This window comes from Oratosquilla oratoria, chromosome 8 (genome assembly GCF_046742065.1).
Source record: "Oratosquilla oratoria isolate Oo_2021 chromosome 8, ASM4674206v1, whole genome shotgun sequence".
In the NCBI taxonomy this organism is placed as follows: Eukaryota; Metazoa; Arthropoda; class Malacostraca; order Stomatopoda; family Squillidae; genus Oratosquilla; species Oratosquilla oratoria.
The window spans coordinates 3,737,922-3,755,421 of NC_134784.1; the positions used below are offsets into that span (position 1 = coordinate 3,737,922).

At 47.8% G+C, this 17,500-nt stretch overlaps 1 protein-coding gene across 5 annotated transcripts in view; it reads right to left on the reverse strand.

Annotated features, from left to right (window-relative positions):
• The window catches only part of LOC143027552 (uncharacterized), a 182,300-nt gene that overhangs the window by 41,323 nt on the left and 123,477 nt on the right, over positions 1-17,500 (reverse strand). Inside the window, exon 2 of one of the 5 annotated variants that reach the window (XM_076188856.1) lies at positions 6,985-7,119. The exons of the other annotated variants lie outside the window; for them this stretch is intronic. The gene's annotated coding sequence lies outside the window, so the exon portion shown is untranslated. The remainder of the gene's footprint in view (positions 1-6,984; positions 7,120-17,500) is intronic. 5 annotated transcript variants of the gene reach the window in all.

The window sequence follows — 17,500 nt, forward strand, 5'->3', positions numbered from 1 at the left end:
TCAAACCCGAGATCCACTGGTCCAGGCGATTTCCATTTTTCATTTCATTTTCATTTTATCTTTATTCTATTCTTTTATTATTACTATTTTTTTTTTTTTACACTTGAGACAGGAATATTACTTTAGCGATATATTCATGGAAGAGAGAGAGAGAGAGAGAGAGAGAGAGAGAGAGAGAGAGATAGAGAAAGAGAGAGAGAGAGAGAGAGAGAGAGAGAGAGAGAGAGAGAGATAGAGAGACACATATATATAGATATATATATATATATATATATATATATATATATATATATATATAGAGAGAGAGAGAGATAGAGAAAGAGAGAGAGAGAGAGAGAGAGAGAGAGAGAGCCCTTCTCTTTCAACCAAGTGATATACCTTAAAGCCTTTATTCTACCAAGATGATTTTGTTCACCCAACAGGGAGTGGGGGAGGAGGAGTTAAGTCTCTTAATATCCTGGTGGCAGATTTTACATATTTTATTCTGGTTGTTCGTGGACATAACGAGCCGAACCAAGCACCCAGGCGTCGTTAGACAAACTAACAACCAATTAGACCACATACTAGCGGTTATTAACGAAAGGATTATTCGCTCCTCGTTGCTCAAGGGGTGCACTAAACGGCACCAGGAAATAATTTTAATGTCTTTTATATGGCTGGAAATGTATGACTGTATTTTCAAAATATTCTTTGCATGTTCAATAAAGTGGTCAATAATTCTGTGAATTTCCTGAGTACCGTTGACATGAACTCGTGTACATTTAACTCCCCTTACCACCCTTCCCCCCTCCCCCCAAAAAATCAAATGAAAAGTATCTTAAGAATATGGTAAAATTATTCAATATAGTATCAATAACACCACTGTCGCTGTCGACTTCCTCAAATAATACATACACATCATATATATATATATATATATATATATATATATATATATATATAAACATATATATACTATATATATATATACATATATCCATACATACATACACATGTATATACATATACATACACACACACACACACACACACACATATATATATATATATATATATATATATAATAAATACATGTATATACATGTATATACATATATATATATACATGTATATACATATATATACACATATATATATATAATATATATATATATATATACATGTATATACATATATATATATATATATATATATATGTATGTATATACATATAAATGTACACGCACACACAAACACACACACGAACATCCACCTCCCCACACACAATTATATTAATATGTAGGGTTGGGGGCCATAGGGGGAAGGGGGAAAAGGGGGGAAGGGGGGAAAGGATACCCCCTGCTTGGCTTAAGGTCATTCCTCCCCATCTAATTTCTTCCCCTCTTTTCCTCGTTATCTCCTTCCGAGCTCGCAAAAGCACGCCTTCCTTTCATCCCAGCACAACAAACCACCCTTCCTCTCATCTCAGCTCACTTAAGCACCTAAGCTCTCATCCCAGCTCGTAAACGTGTTATCTGCCTTTAACTGCGGTTAACAACCTCGCTTCTATATTCTAACTGCCGTCAGGAGATTTTATTCATCTCAGGATAACCCTAGGGCCCTGTTCACACTAGCGGTTTCAACCGCCGCAGTTCAATTACAATGTAAGTCAATGGAGGCGTTTACACACAACCGCGCATTTTTTCCCCTTGACTATGCGGTACCGCCGCGTTTTTCCGCGCGGTTCAAACCGCTAGTGTGAACAGGGCCTAAATCAGTGACAAGTGATTTAAAAACTATCAACATTTTTACTCTATGTAGCGTTTTGTTGTTGTTGTTATTGCTGTTGTTGTTGTTGTTATTGTTAAGAAAATAGTTTAGTCAGAAAAAGGAGGTTAATTCTCCCTGAAGGAGTTCAACTTCCTTGGCAGGTTTACGACCTAAACTGAGTAGAATCTTGTGACGACATCCAGATACGAGAGAGAGGGAGAGAGAGAGAGAGAGAGAGAGAGAGAGAGAGAGAGAGAGAGAGAGAGAGAGAGAGAGAGAGAGAGAGAGAGAGAAGGGGGAGGAAGGGAGGGGGAGGGAGGGAGTGGGAGGAAGGGAGGGAGAGGGGATGGAGGGGAGGGGGAGGGGGAGGGGAAGGGGGAGGGTTAGGGAATGAAAAAAAGAAGAGAAAAACGAGAGCGAGAAGAGAGAGACCGAGAGAGGGGGAAGAAAGAGATACCGAGAGATAGAGAGAGGGAGGGGTGGAGGTGAAGAAAGAGAAATATAAAGAGTGAAGGGGGGGAAGAGAGAGGGATAAGAAAGAGGAAAGAGGAAAAGAGAGAAACAGAGAATATGAAAAAGTGGGCGGGTAGGGGGGGTTAATGAGGGGAATGCAAAATCCCCCCAAAACATATGATAGCCCCCCTCACCCCCCAACTTTCCACTGACGCAACGTGTGGGGAGTGGGGGGGGATCCTATCCTATTACCAGTGGGAGCGGTGGGAGGTGGGAGAGGGAAGGGGAGGGGTAGGTGAAGGGGAGGGGGAGGGGAAGGTGAGGGGAGAGGAGAGAGAGGAAGAGGAGGGGAGAGGGGAAGGTAAAGGGGAACTATGACGTCGCCAAGCCTCTGTAGCAATCCATGAGGATGGGGAGGAGAATGAGGAGCGGGGGGGGGGAGAGAAGAGGAGGGGTTAGGGGGTTAGGTGAAGGGTGGAGGGGACAGAGGGGTAAGATGGAGGAGTAAGGAATGGGGGGAAGATCCAGGAAGAAAAGAGGGGGAAGTGAGGAGGGAGAGGGGGAGGAAGGTAGGGGGAGAAGTGGTGAGAAGGGGGAGAAGGGGAGGAAGAGTAGGGGGTGGAGGAAGGTGGGAGGGGGTAGGAGGAGTTGGGAGGAGGGAGAAGGTGGGTGGGGAGGAGGTGGGAGGGAGAGAGGGGGAGGAGAGGAGGGGAAATGTGGGGGAGGAGAAGGGGAGGATGGGTAGGGAGTAGGAGAGGGAGAAGGTGAAGAGAGGAGGGGAGAGGACGGGTAGGGTGGAGGGGAGGAGGGGTAGGGAGGAGAGGGTGAGGGGTAGGGAGGAGGGGGTGAGGGGTAGGGGAAGGAAAAGGGGAGGGGAGGGGGATAGAGGAGCGGAGAAGGGGATGGGAGGGGAGAAGAGGAGGGGAGAAGGGGAGGGGAGAAGGGGAGAGGAGAGAGAAAAGGATATGGGAGGAGAGGGATAGAGGAAGGGAAGAGGGGGATAGAGGGGAGAAGGGGGAGGAGGGAGAGAAGGATAGGGGAGGAGAGAAGATGGAGGATAGGCAGATAGGGGAGGAGGGGAGGGAAAGGAGTGAAGACGGGGGAGGGAGATGGGGAGGGGAGAAAGGTAGGGGTGAAGGGGAAGAAAGGAGGGAGAGAGGAGGGGTAGGGAGGAGGGGAAGGGCAGAAGGGGGAGGGAAGGAGGGAGAGATGAGGGGTAAAGAAGAGGGGGAGAGGTGGGTAGGGGAAGGATGAGAGGGAGGGGAGGATATGAGAGGGGAGAAGGGGAGGGAAGGAGGGGAGGATAAGATGGGGGAGGAGGGGAAGGGGGAGGAGAGAAGAGGGAGAGGGGGAGAAGTTTGTCCTAACACACTGGAGACAAACCAGAGCTTCAACTTCCCAAGATCAGCTTTGTCCCAAGTCTCCCTCCCCCACCCACCCTCACACACAACCGAATAAAATAGCCGAACGATAACCATAATAAAGCCTTTCAAGTGCGTCACGAAATTGAAGGGATCAGACCTTAAGAGAGAGAGAGAGAGAGAGAGAGAGAGAGAGAGAGAGAGAGAGAGAGAGAGAGAGGAGGAATAAAATGTATAAAGAACGCCACAGTAAGTGACGGCTCATAAACCTTTAGGCCCTGTTCATACTAGCGGTTTCAACCGCTGCTGTTCATTTACAATACAAGTTAACGGAAGTGTTCACACACAACCATGTACAGGTACCCACGCCCCCAAATCAAAAAGTATCTCATAGATAATAGATAAAATTAAATAGATAAAATGAAAAATGTCAAAATAGGTCAGAGTGGTGGCAGAAATTACCCTCCCCCCCGCTTTCCCCCATCACTCCCGTCTCCCCTCTCTCTTTCTCCCACCCCCACTCTGCTCCCCTTCTCTCTCTCCCCCATCATGGTAACCTTCTCCCCCCTATTACGACACCGAGGGTCGCGGGTAACTGAGAGGGAGGTACTGTGCGCGCGACCAGTCTCCGATCGCGCGCGACCAGTCTCCCGATCGCGCGCGACCAGTCTCCCGATCGCGCGCGACCAGTCTCCCGCCATGATGTCAGGAGCGATTAGTCGCCGGTATACACCGATGGGGCTGCGATACGGGAGATAAAAAGGGGAGGGAGGGGGGAGGGAGGGGGGAGGAGAGGAGGGAAGGGGGGGAGGGAAAGGGGAAGGAGGATATAAAAAGTGAAGGGGGGAGGAGGGGAGGGAAAGGGAAGGGGGAGAAGAGGAGGGAAAGGGGAAGGGGAGATAAAAAAGGAGGGAAGGGGGAGGGAAAGGGTAACGGGGAGATAGAGAGGGCGAGAAGGATAGGATCGGGGAAGGAGGAATTAAAGGGAGGGGAGTGAGGGGAGGGGACAAGGAAGATAGGAAAGGGATAGGGGGAGGGAAGGGGGATAGAAAGGGGGAGAGAAGAGGGATAGGAAGGGGGAGGAAAGGGGGATAGGAAGGGGGAGGGAAGGGAGATAGGAAGGGGGAGGGAAGGGGGATAGGAAGGGGGAGGGAAGGAGGATAGGAAGGTGAAAGTGTGAGGGGTTAGAGGGGAGTGAGTCATGGGAAGGGGGGAAGAGGTGGAAAGGGAAGGGGAACGGAAGGGAAAGGGGAAGGAAAGGTAAGGTAAGGGGAAGGGAAGAGGAAGGGTTAGAGGGAAGGGAGGGGGTAGGAAGGGGGAAGGATTTAGAGGGGAGGGGAGGGAGGGAGGGAGGGGGAGGACAAGGGGACAAGGAGGTTGGGAAGGGGGGAAGGGGGAGGGGTTACAGGGGACGGAAGGGGGGGAAGGGGGGAAGGGGAGGGGTTACAGGGGACGGAAGGGGGGGAAGGGGGAGGGGTTACAGGGGACGGAAGGGGGGGAAGGGAGGGAAGGGAGGGGGAAGGAAGGAATAGGGAGGATAAGGAATAGGGATGATAGGGAGGGGGAAGGGGGAAGGGGGAGGGGAGGGTATGGAACAAGGAGGTTGGGAATATGGAAGGAGGAGGGGTAAGAGGGGAGGGAGGGAGGGGAGAAGTGAGAAAAGAAGGAAAGAAGGAGGGAGAGAGGAAAGTAAGGAAAGAGGAAGAAAGAATGGAATAGGGGGAGAGAAGGAAGGAAGGAAGGAAGAGGAGGCAGATTAAGGAGGGAAGGTGTAGGGAAGGAGGGGAAAGGGAGATGGAGGGAAGATGAGAAGTATGTTACATTTATGAAGAGAGAGAGAGAGAGAGAGAGAGAGAGAGAGATATGAGAGAGAGAGAGAGAAAGAGAGAGATATGAGATGAGAGAGAGAGAGAGGGAGAAAGAGAGAGGAGGAGAAAGAGAAAGGTGAGAGAAAGAGAAGGGGAAAGATAGAGAGAGAAGGGGAAATATAGAGAGAGAAGGGGAAAAGAGAGAAGGGGAAAAGAAAGAGAGAAGGGGAAAAGAGAGAGAGAAGGGGAAAAAGAGAAAGAAATGGGGAGAGATAAAGGAATAGAGAGAGAGAGAGAGAGAGTCTTTCGTCGGTGAATCATTTCACGCATCGACGAAGAGAGTAAAGAGAGGGAGAGAGAGAGACGTGGAGGATGCGAGCGAGAGGGAAGGAGGAAGAGGGAGAAGGAACAACAATAATGGAGGCGGTGGAGGGAAGCGAAGCGAAGCAGAGCAAAGACAACAAGGACAGTGACCGCGTGAGGACGCAACAGACAATGACGGGCAGACAGATATAGACAGACAAAGACTGACGGATACAGACAGACAGACAGATCGCAGGCGAGATTCAAAGACACAGACTCAAATACAGACTGAAGGCATAAGAATGTTGTGAATTGACAGAATTATATGATCAGTTTGTGCAAAAAATATCAAAAACAATTCTTCAAAACATATATTTTCGCAAAAACATCGCCATTTTTGGCCAAAAACATCACCACTTTTGGCAAAAAAAAAATCGCCACTTTTGGCAAAACATATCGCCATTTTTTTGCGATCATATTGCCAATTTTGGTAAAAAGTATCGCCACTTTTGGCAAAAAAATATCGCCACTTTTGGTGACATCACTGCTCTATGAAGAAATACGTCATGCTCGATCAGCATCGCCAACGTGTGACGATATTTCCTAATTCGCAGCCAATATTTGGCAGTGACTATCCTACCCCAAAACACACTAACCTAACCTTTATATTCCCCTATGACTATCAATGCTGAATGGAAACCTATTCATTAATACCCTTAAAACACCGATTGGGTGTTTTTTCTATCTTATTGAATTACCATTATCATAAATATTACTATTATTATTATTATAATCTATTTTCCATTTGTGGGTTTGGTGTGGGTATGTGATTTACCGTGTTCTTGGATCACGTGTTAAACTCGTGTGTGTGTGTGTGTGTGTGTGTGTGTGTGTGTGTGTGTGTGTGTGTGTGTGTGTGTGTGTGTGTGTGTGTGTAATTCACCATTGTGTTGGATCACTTGTTGGACTCGTGATCGACAGCTATTTACCTCCCATAAGAGAGCTCAGAGCTCACATATGACCGATCTATGGGTAATGCTGTGACCTCACACGCACACACACACCCAACTCCCCGTCCAGGAGAGTTGGAGTAACGACTCGCAGCGCAGCGATACTGAAATTATTTCAATCCTGGGCGGGATTCAAACTCGGACCGCCGTAGTGGCGGCCGCGATCGCTACCTGTGTGTGTGTGTGTGTGTGTGTGTGTGTGTGTGTGTGTGTGTGTGTGTGTGTGTGTGTGTGTGTGTGTGTGTGTGTGTGTGTGTGTGTGCGCACTCCTTGACAACAACAAACACTCGAGTCAGTTACCCTTCTGCAGGAGACCGGGTCAGAGGTCGTCCTTCGCCCTCTCCTCCTCTTCCTCTTCCTCCTCCTCCTCTCCTCTTCCTCTTGCTCCTCCAGAAAATCAAGGGAGGTCAAGATACTACACGCTAATGGTCTTACCTGAAAATAGAAAAGAAACAAAAATTAACGAATTGTGATAAAAAGAACGATAAACAGAGAAATGAACGATCAAGACAAAAATAAACAAATTGCGATAAAAACAATGAAAAATAAAATGGAGTAAAATACAATTGACAGAACTTTCGTGCGGTTAAAGTAATAACCACTAATATGGCAATATCGATTGTTTTCGCCTGTAAATGCTCTCTCCAATGAGGATTGGAGGAGGAAGGGAAGACGAAGAGTAAGAGGAGGAGGAAGATGAGGAGGAAGATAAGGAGGAAGAGGAAGTGAAAATAAGAAGAGCAAGAGGAGGAAGAGGAGGAAGAGGAGGAGTAAGAGGAGGAAGAAAAGGAGGAAAAGGAAGAGCAGGAGGAAGAAAAGGAGGAAGAGGAGAGGAAGGAGGAGAGTAAGAAGAGGAAGAGTAAGAGGAGAAGGAAGAGGAAGAGTAAGAGGAGGAAGAAAAGGAGGAAGATGAAAGAGGAGAGTAAGAGGAGAAGGAGAAGGAGGAGTAGGGGGAAGAGCAAGAAGAGGAGGAAGGGAAGAAGAAGCTCCGAATTCCCAATATTTGGATCTAATTTTTTCCTAATATTGGGGATAATTCCAGAAAACGAAAGCACGATGTTCTCATCTTCTGGTATATCTTCGAAAACAGGATTTCTTCCCATTGCTCAGCCACCACAGTAACAGCTAAACATCAGTTAAAGATTTGTTTATTTATTATTTCTTGAGAAACTGCTATCCTCTCAGCCAATGCTTAGTAGTAGTATTTGTGTGCGTGCGTGCGTGCGTGCGTGCGCGCGCGCGCGTGTGTGTGTGTGTGTGTGTGTGTGTGTGTGTGTGTGTGTGTGTGTGTGTGTGTGTGTGTGTGTGTGTGTGTGTGTGTGTGTGTGTGTGCGCGACGTCTATGGAGCAGACGACAAAGTTAGTCTGTGTTGACAACTTCACGTTTTCTGTGGAATTGTGACGTCAGCAGTGACAGCTGTGACGTCAACAGTGACCAGTATGACGTCAGCATTGACAGTTGTGGCGTTAGAAGGGACAACTATGACGTCAGAAGGGACAACTATGACGTCAGTAGCGACCACAATGACGTCAGTAGCGACAGTTATGACGTCAACTCAGACAACTATTACGTCATTAGTGACAACTATGACGTCAACAGAGAGAACTATGACGTCAGCCATGACAAATATTACGTCATTAGTGACAACTATGACGTCAACAGAGAACTATGACGTCAGCCGTAACAATTATGACGTCTGCAGTAACAACTATGACATCAGCAACGACAACTGTGATGTCTGCACTGCCAGTTATGTACTTGTCTAAACTACTGTACTTGCTGGGAAAGCAAGTTCCTCCAGTACAGCTGGGGACTCTCTGGTGTAGCGTTCTGGTGTCTGGTTACACACACGCACGCACGCACACACATGAATATATATATATATATATATACACTGTATATAAATACTGTATATCTTGTTCAACAAAATGAACAAACCGAGTATTCTGTTCACCTGTGTTATCAAGAAACGTCTTGGAACTTGTTAATACGACTATGAACACAAAAATGCACATAATCCACGTTTGTGTGTGTGTGTGTGTGTGTGTGTGTGTATTCACCTCGGATCTGCTGCAGCCTCTTTCGAGACAGCCAGACACCACCCTACGGCAGTGAGCTCAGAGCTCATTATTAGCAGATCTCTGGGTAGGTCTGAGACCACTCACACTCCACACACCGGGAATGCAAGGTCACAACTCCTTGACTAACGTCCCGTACCTACTCGCTGCTAGGTGAACAGGGGCTACACGTGAAAGGAGACAAACCCAACTTGTCTCCGCCCGGCCGGGGAATCGAACCCCGGTTCTCCGGCTTGTGAGGCCAGTGACTTACCAATCCGCCCCCGGGGTGTGTGTGTGTGTGTGTGTGTGTGTGTGTGTGTGTGTGTGTGTGTGTGTGTGTGTGTGTGTGTGTGTGTGTGTGTGTGTGTGTGTGTGTGTGTGTGTGTGTGTGTGTGTGTGTGTGTGTGTGTGTGTGTGTGTGTGTGTGTGTGTGTGAACATTTGATGTAAAAACTTGCTTTGAAATAAATTGAATTTCTTTGAATTTGCTAAAAGAAATAAAACGCACAAGTCGCATTAAATAATTAATTTACATTTCATTTTATGTCTTCGTTTTTCACTGAATGTATCTTATGCACATGCGCAGATCAAAACGCTTTCGACGTTAGAATTCAAATCATGAAATCAAATAATACAAAAATAGAGTGAAATAAAGTAAATCAGTCGACGTTTGAATTGAAATCATGAAATAAAATAAAATAAAAACAGAATGAAATTAAATAAATAAGATTAAAATAAAATAGAATAAAATAAAATAAAATAGAATACAGATAGATAAATAGATAAATGAATAGGCAAATAAGTAAATAAAAAAGTAAATAAAAATATTTGTCTACGCAAATTGCTGGATACAGCATATGTACCAAATGAGGTGGAAGAAGAGGAGGAGGAGGAAAGGAAGAGGGAGAGGAAGAGGAGGAGGAAGAGAAGGAAGAGGAGAGAAGAGGTCGGGCTGTCTGGTGACCGTTATATCTTCCTTTTAAATGCTTCTCAAGATATTTCTCTGCATCTTGAGAGGGGCCGGCCAGCCAACGAACATCCGCTGCCGAATTTTACCTCAACCGACTTGACGTCATGTCGCTTCGCTTACTGCTACTCCTCTTTTCTTCCTCCTCTTCTTTCTCTCCCTCCTCTTCCACCTGTTCCTCCTCTTCCTCCTGTTCCTCCTCTTCCTCTTCTTTCTTTTCCTCCTCCTCCTCCTCCTCCTCTTCCTCTTCTTTGTGCCTGTGTTGTGTTGTCTGTGTAACCAACAAAAAGTCAAAAGACAATATATATTTTTAAACCGTTATCAACTATTCGCTACCTGGGAGGAAAGGGATAGGGGTCCGTAGGGGTGCCATGGAGACGAATAAAATCGCCTGACGGCATCTGGAATGAAAGGGAAAGTACCTCACGGGATGGATGGGTTCAAAGTACCCTTTCCTTTTCAAACTCTGAGGCCTCTTATCGACTCAAAAGAGACCCAACTATCGTCGTTCCTCCTACTATGGAACCTTCGAGAACAAGAAGAACAAGAACATGAAGATCGAGAACATAAAGAACGAGGAGAATATGAAGACCAAGGACGAGAACATGAAGATTAAAGACGATAAAGAACAAAAAAGAACAAATACAATATGAAGAACAAGAAAAACGAGAACATAAAGACCAAGAACATAGAGAACAGAAAGAACAAAAATAATGTGAAGAACAAGAAGAACGAGAACATGAACAAGAACGAGATTAAGAACATGAATAATAAGAACATGAACAATAACACGAGGAACAAGAACACGGAGAACGAGATCAAGAACACGAAGAACAATAAAAACAAATAAAACGTGAACAAGAAGAACAAGAAGGCTCAGAGAGAGAGGAGTAGAGGAAGGGGAGAACAGAGGAGGCGGAGGAGAAGGAGGAGGAAAGGGAAGGGGAAAAGGAGGAAGAAAGGGAAGGGGGAGGAGGAGGAAAGGGAAGGGGGAGGAGGAGGAGGAAAGGGAAGGGGAAAAGGAGGAAGAAGGGGAAGGGGAGGAGGAAAAAAGGGAAAGGGAAGAGGAAGAACGGGAAGAGGAAGAAGGGGAAGGCGAAGAGGAAGAACGGGAAGAGGAAGAAGGGGAAGAGGAAGAAGGGGAAGGGGAAGGGGAAGATGAAGAAGAGGAGTGGGAAAAGGAGGAGGAGGAAGAATGAGGAGAAATGGAGGTGGAATGGAGGGCAAAGTGAGGAGGAAGGGAAGAATTGGAAGTGAAAGGGGAAAAAGAAGAGGAAGAGGAGATGGAACAGGAGGAGGAACAGGAGGAGGAAGAGGACGAGGAAGGGAAGTAGGACGAGGAAGGGAAGTAGAAGGAGGAAGGGAAGGAGGAGGAGGAAGGGATGGAGGAGGAAGGGAAGGAGGAGGAAGGGAAGGAGGAGGAAGGGAAGGAGGAGGAGGAAGGGAATGGGGAGGAGGAAGGGAAGGAGGGGGAAGGGAAGGAGGAGGGGGAAGGGAAGGAGGAGGGGGAAGGGAAGGAGGAGGGGGAAGGGAAGGAGGAGGGGGAAGGGAAGGAGGAGGGGGAAGGGAATGGGGAGGAGGAAGGGAAGGAGGGGGAAGGTAAGGAGGAGGAGGAAGGGAAGGAGGAGGAGAGGAAGAGGAGGGGAAGAGGAAGAGGAAGGGAAAGGAGAAGAGGAAGGGGAAGGAGAAGAGGAAGGGGAAGGAGAAGAGGAAGGGGAAGGAGAAGAGGAAGGGGAAGAGAAAGGGGAAGAAGAGGAAGGGGAAGAGGAGGAAGGGAAGGAGGACAGGTACCCAGGAAAAACCATCGACTCTAAGCATAACCCCCTTCAGTCCCTGATGGCACTGTTCCTCGTACTTAATCTGCCGCCAGGCGATTTTATTCACACACACACACCCCGGCAACTCCCCACTTCGGTAGCCCCAATGGGCGTTGGCGGTCCCGGTGGTCCCTTTTTGAGACCAACGGTCCCAAGAGGAGGAGGAGGAGGAGGAGGAGGAGGAGGAGGAGGAGGAGGAGGAGGAGGAAATGTAGGAGGACGAGGAGGAGGAGGGAGGGGAAGTGAAGGACGAAGAGAAGGAAGAGGAAGGCGAGGGGGACAAGGAGGAGGAGGAGTACGAAGAGAAGGAAGAAGGAAGGAGGAGGACGAGGTGGTGGAGGAGGACGAGGAGAAGGAAGAGGAGGAGAGGAGGTGGAGGAGGACGAAGAGAAGGAAGAGGAGGAGGTGGACGAGGAGGAAGAGGAAGAGGGGGAGAAGGAGAGAGGAGCAGGAGGAGGAGGAGGAGGAGGAGGAGGAGGTCGTTAACCCAAGCCAGGGCCGTGATTTGGCCGCCACCGCCGCCGCCGTCCCTGCGACAAGTGGTCCGCCCGCAGGAGACGGGCGGTTGGACCCGCGGGCAGCCGCAGGCACCGTCGGGTACGCCCGCAAGCCTAAAACAGTGAACGGGTCAAAGGGAGGAAGGAGGAGGTAAGGAGGGGAGGAGGGAAGGAAGAAGGGGAGGAGGGAAGGAAGAAGGGGAGGAGGGAAAATGGGAGGAGGGAAGATGGGAGGAGGGAAAATGGGAGGAGGGGAGGTGGGAAAATGGGAGGAGTGGAGGAGGGAAAATGGGAGGAGGGAAGGAGGGAAGGAAGGAGGGGATAAGGGAAGGGAGAAGGGGAGGAGGGAAGAAAGTGGAAGAGGTAAGGAGGGGAGGAGGTAAGGAGGGAAGGATGGGGAGATGTAGAGGAAGAAAGAAGGAAGAAGAGAGGAGGAGGAAATAAAGGAGAGAGAGGAAGGAAAGGCAGGGAAGAAGGAAGGAGAGGAAGAAAACGTGAAATGAGGTGATGGAAGAAAACGTGAAAGGGGGCGAAAGAAAACGTGAACGGGGTTAGGAAGGAGAGGGTAGTTGGAAGGAAGGAAGGAAGGAAGGGAGGAAGGAAGGAAGGAAGAAAGGAGGAAAGGATTACGAAGGAAGGAGGCAACACTGAGAGGGATGGAGGGAGAAGGAGGAGGAAGGAGGGATGGAGGAGGAGAAGGAGGGATGGAGGAGGAGGAGGACGCATGAATGAGGAATGACAGGATCGAGTTTAAGAGGTTGTGGAGGGAGGGAGGGAGAAAAGGGAGAGATGAATGGAGGGGGAGGGAGGGAGGGTAGGGAGGGGAAGAGAGGAGGGTGAGAGGGAGGGAGGGAGGTAAAGAGGGAGGGAGGGAATTTTGTGGTAAAGTGGGAAGGAGAAAGGGGTGGGAAGGAAGGATAGAGGGAGTGTGTGGAGGTAAAATGGGAGCGAGGGTGGGAGGGAAAGGGAGGTGTATGAAGGCTGCCGCCAGACGATTTTATTACACGGTCGGTGGCACTCACTGCGCAGATGTGCCCCAAACAGTTTGTTTACCAACGTGTCTACGCTCTCATGTACGCATTTGAGCGCCCGCACCCACACACGTACACACACGTACACACACACACACGTACACACACACACACACGTACACACACACACACAATGTTCAGACATGTGGAATGGGAGAAGGGAGAAGGAGAGAAGGAAGGAGACAACGAGAGAGGATGTGGGTAGAGATAGAGGGAGAGAGAGAGAGAGAGAGAGAGAGAGAGAGAGAGAGAGAGAGAGAGAGAGAGAGAGAGAGAGAGAGAGAGAGAGAGAGAGAGAGAGAGGAAAAGTAGAGAGGGGGAGAGGGAGGAAGGAATGGGTGGGAAGGAGGGCGGGAGGAAAGGGTGGGAGGGAGGGAGGTTGGAAAGGGTGGGAGGGAGGGAAGTTGGAAAGGGTGGGAGGGAGGGAGGTTGGAAAGGGTGGGAGGGAGGGAGGAAGGAAAGGGTGGGAGGGAGAGGGAGGGAGGGAGAGAGGGGGAGGGAGGGAGGGAGAGAGAGGGGGAGGGAGGGAGAGAGGGGGAGGGAGGGAGAGAGGGGAGGGGGGAGGGAGGGAGAGAAAAGAAGGAGAAGGAAAGAAGAAATGGGAGGGAAGGAGAGAGAGAGGGGGGAGAAAGAGAGGGAGGGGTTGGAAGAGAGGTAGGGAGGGAGGGAGTTAGGGGGGAGGGAGGGAGTTAGGGGATAGGGAGGGAGTTAGGGGGTAGGGGGGAGGGAGGGAGTAGGGGGGAGGGAGGGAGTTAGGGGGTAGGGAGAGAGAGGGAGGGAGAATACAAGCCGAGCGATAGCAGCGTCACCTTGAAACGGGCATTACCATCCCTAACGGCCGACGCCACGAAGTCCGCCATATTACTACCCTTCCTTGCTCAAACCTCAGATAACTTAATTCTGGTACTCTGCGTTTTATACGCGCTTTTGTGAACATGTGTATTCCTACGTATACTACACGTACGTATCAGCGTGTCACTGATCATATCCTTGCGTGTACATCCGCCACTGTAAGCTTATACGCACATAAATTATCTAATTATTTAAATTTGTTTTGTTCGAAGAGGTCTGGAACCAAAACAAAAGCCCCTGAACGAGCGTTATGACGTCACGGCCGCTGATGCCACCTCAACCAAATTTAAAAATTTCTTTCCATCTTTCTCTTTTCCTTCCTTCTAAAGCCACACCTATCCTGTCATAACTCTTGTTTTTGTGTTTCCATTGCTTAGAATTTAGACTAGAATTAACTTCTAATTCCGCTTTTATTTGAGTTTAATTGAAATCTGTCGTCGAGTGGTCAACGCTGATCTTAGCACGCTCATAAATGCTCCCACTGCCTGAGCAAAAACGGGTAGTGGCACTTTGTAAACAGTCTCGACTTCATTCCGATTCTTAATAAAAATCACTTGCCAGTTCACAAAACAAAATATATGAAGTACACTGCCACATTAACGACATGTGAAATAAATTTATGACTGTGTGTGTGTGTGTGTGTGTGTGTGTGTGTGTGTGTGTGTGTGTGTGTGTGTGTGTGTGTGTGTCCCAAACAGCTGCACTTTGGCCAATGAAAATTGGTAGAGACATGCAACTTTTCACGAGGAATTTGCTGCTGTGCATTGCAGTTCGTAACAGGCAACATGCAATACACACGCTATGTGCAATCCGCAACATGCAAAGCGCAATTCACAACAAACTTAAAACCACAACATACAACGTGAAATCCGCAACTTACAATGTAAAATCCGCAAAACATCACGTAAAAAACCGCAACGTATAATGTATGATCCGCACCACAAATTGTACAATCCGCAACAAAGAACGTACAATGTGGAAATCCGCAACAGAAAACGTGAAATCCGCAACATACAACGGTTCAGATACACAACATTTTAAGCCGACTATGTTGTTCATTATGGTTTACAACGAAAACGCTCACACCCTCTCGAACAGCTGCACCTAGCCAGTAGCAAACTGGTCCACATATATATTGATACATTAGAAGTGGAAGAAGAGGAGGAGGAGGAGGATTAAGAGGGGGAGGATGAAGAGGAGGATTAAGAGGATGAGGAGAGAGGATGACGAGGGAGGAGGAATAGGAAGGTGAAATGGAGGATAATGAAGAGGAGGAAGAGGAGGAGAACGAGGAGGAAGAGGACGAGGGAGAGGAGGAAGAAGAGGAAGACGATGAACTGGAAGAGGATGAAAAAGAGGTGGATGAAACGGAGGATGATGATGAAACGGAGGTGGAGGATGATGAAACGGAGGAGGAGGATGAAACGGAGGAGGATGAAAAGGATAAGGATGAAGTGGAGGAGGATGAAATGGAGGAGGAAGAGGAGGGAGAGGATGGCGAGGGAGAGGATGGCGAGGGAGGAGGAGGAGGAAGAAGGGGGTGAAATGGAGGATAATAAAAAGGAGGAAGAGGAGGAGGAGGAAGAGGATGACGAGGGAGTGGAGGAAGAGGATGAAATGGAGGAGGAGGATGATACAGAGGAGGATGAAAAGGAGGATGATGAAATGGAGGAGGATGAAGAGGAGGATGAAAAGGAGGAAGAGGAGGAGGAGGAAGAGGAGGAGGAAGAGGTGAAGGAGGAGGAAGAGGTGAAGGAGGAGGAAGAGGTGAAGGAGGAAGAGGAGGAGGAGGAAGAGAAGGAGGACAGGAGGAGGAAGAGGTGAAGGAGGAGGAGGAGGAGGAGGAAGAAAAGGAGGACAGGAGTAGGAAGATATTGTAGAGAAAAAAATCACGCCAGGATTCCTGACGCCTATCTGTGACCAAAATCGTCACCCGTGCCCTAGGTGCTCTGGATGCCAGGGCCTACGTACAGCGAAATCGAAACAAACGCTCCACAGAGAGTAATACAGAGAACTACAAGACAAATCACCGATGAATTGGGAACAAGAAAATTAAACATAACGTAACACACTTAAACGTAACGTAACATAACGTAGTACAACGTAACACAATAGAAGAAAGGCATACTGTAACAGAATACTAAATTGCAATATATGAATAGATAAATGAATTATTAAATTGATAAATAAAAATCTATTCCCATTAGATGCAAGTGTAGTGTTACAGACTTAATAAAATCGCCTGACGACAGAAAAAATGAACTCAAAACTACATAAAAACTGGATTAAATATTACTAGGTTTGGTAATACACAAGCTGGTAGTTCTTTATAAAAAATAAATAAATAAGAAAGTAATAAAAATGAAAATAATAAAAAATCAGGAATCCAAAAATCAGGAATGAAGAAGAAAAAATCAGGAATGAAGAAGTATGAACACACGGACTATAAAAAAAATAATAAATAAATAAATAAAAAATAAAATAAAATAAAAATCCGAACGAGGTCAAGGGCCACAACCACACGTTTCCGTATGTCGACCCCGCTCCCAGGATCATCTCCAAGAGTCCAAACCTTAAGCGGACACAATTAATAAGCGATTGAGGGGGGGGGGGGTCTCCTTCAGTATCTCCTGAAGAGGAGAACATAAGAATGGAGATTACAGGAGGCCATAAGGCCTATACTAGGCAGTTCCATGTCCTTTACCACCTGTTATTCCTATACATATATACTCTTAAATCAATCAATAATCTTATTTATCGCTACAGGGGGGCGACCTTTTAGTCTTTGTTCTGGCTGCCGTCGGGAGAAGGATTTAAACTCTGATTTCGCGGTTAAGTTAAACCTTTAGCTCCAGGTTAACCTTCATCTGAGAGAGATTAGAAGAAAATATATAATAACACAATTGATGGGGATTAACCCCCTCTCCAACTGAAATCGATTAATCCCCTCCAACTGATGGAGATTAACCCCCTCCCCATTTGAAATCGATTAATCCCCTCCAACTGAAGGGGATTAACCCCCTTCCCAACTGAAATTGATTAACCCCTCCTCCAACTGAAGGGGATTAGCCCCCTCTCCCAACTGAAGGGGATTAACTTCCTCCCCCAAACTGAAGGGGATTAACCTCCTACCTCAATTTAAGGGGATTAACCCCTCCCCCAACTGAAGGTGATTAACCCCCCTCCCAACTGAAGGGGATTAATCCCCCTCCCCCAATTGAAGATGATTAACCCCCTCCCCCAACTAAAGGGGATTTTCCCCCCTCCCCAGTGAAGGGGATTAAATCCCCTCCTCCAACTGAAGGGGATTAACTTCCTCCCCCAAACTGAAGGGGATTAGCCCCCTACCTCAATTTAAGGGGATTAACCCCCTCCCCAACTGAAGGTGATTAACCCCCCTTCCCCAATTGAAGGGGATTAACTACCTTCCCTCAACTGAAGGAGATTAGCCCCCTCCCCCAACTGAAGGTGATTAACCCCCTCCCCAAACTGAAGGGGATTAACCCCCTCCCCAAACTGAAGGGGATTAACCCCCCTCCTCCCCAGTGAAGAGGATTAAATCCCCTCCTCCAACTGAAGGGGATTAACCCCC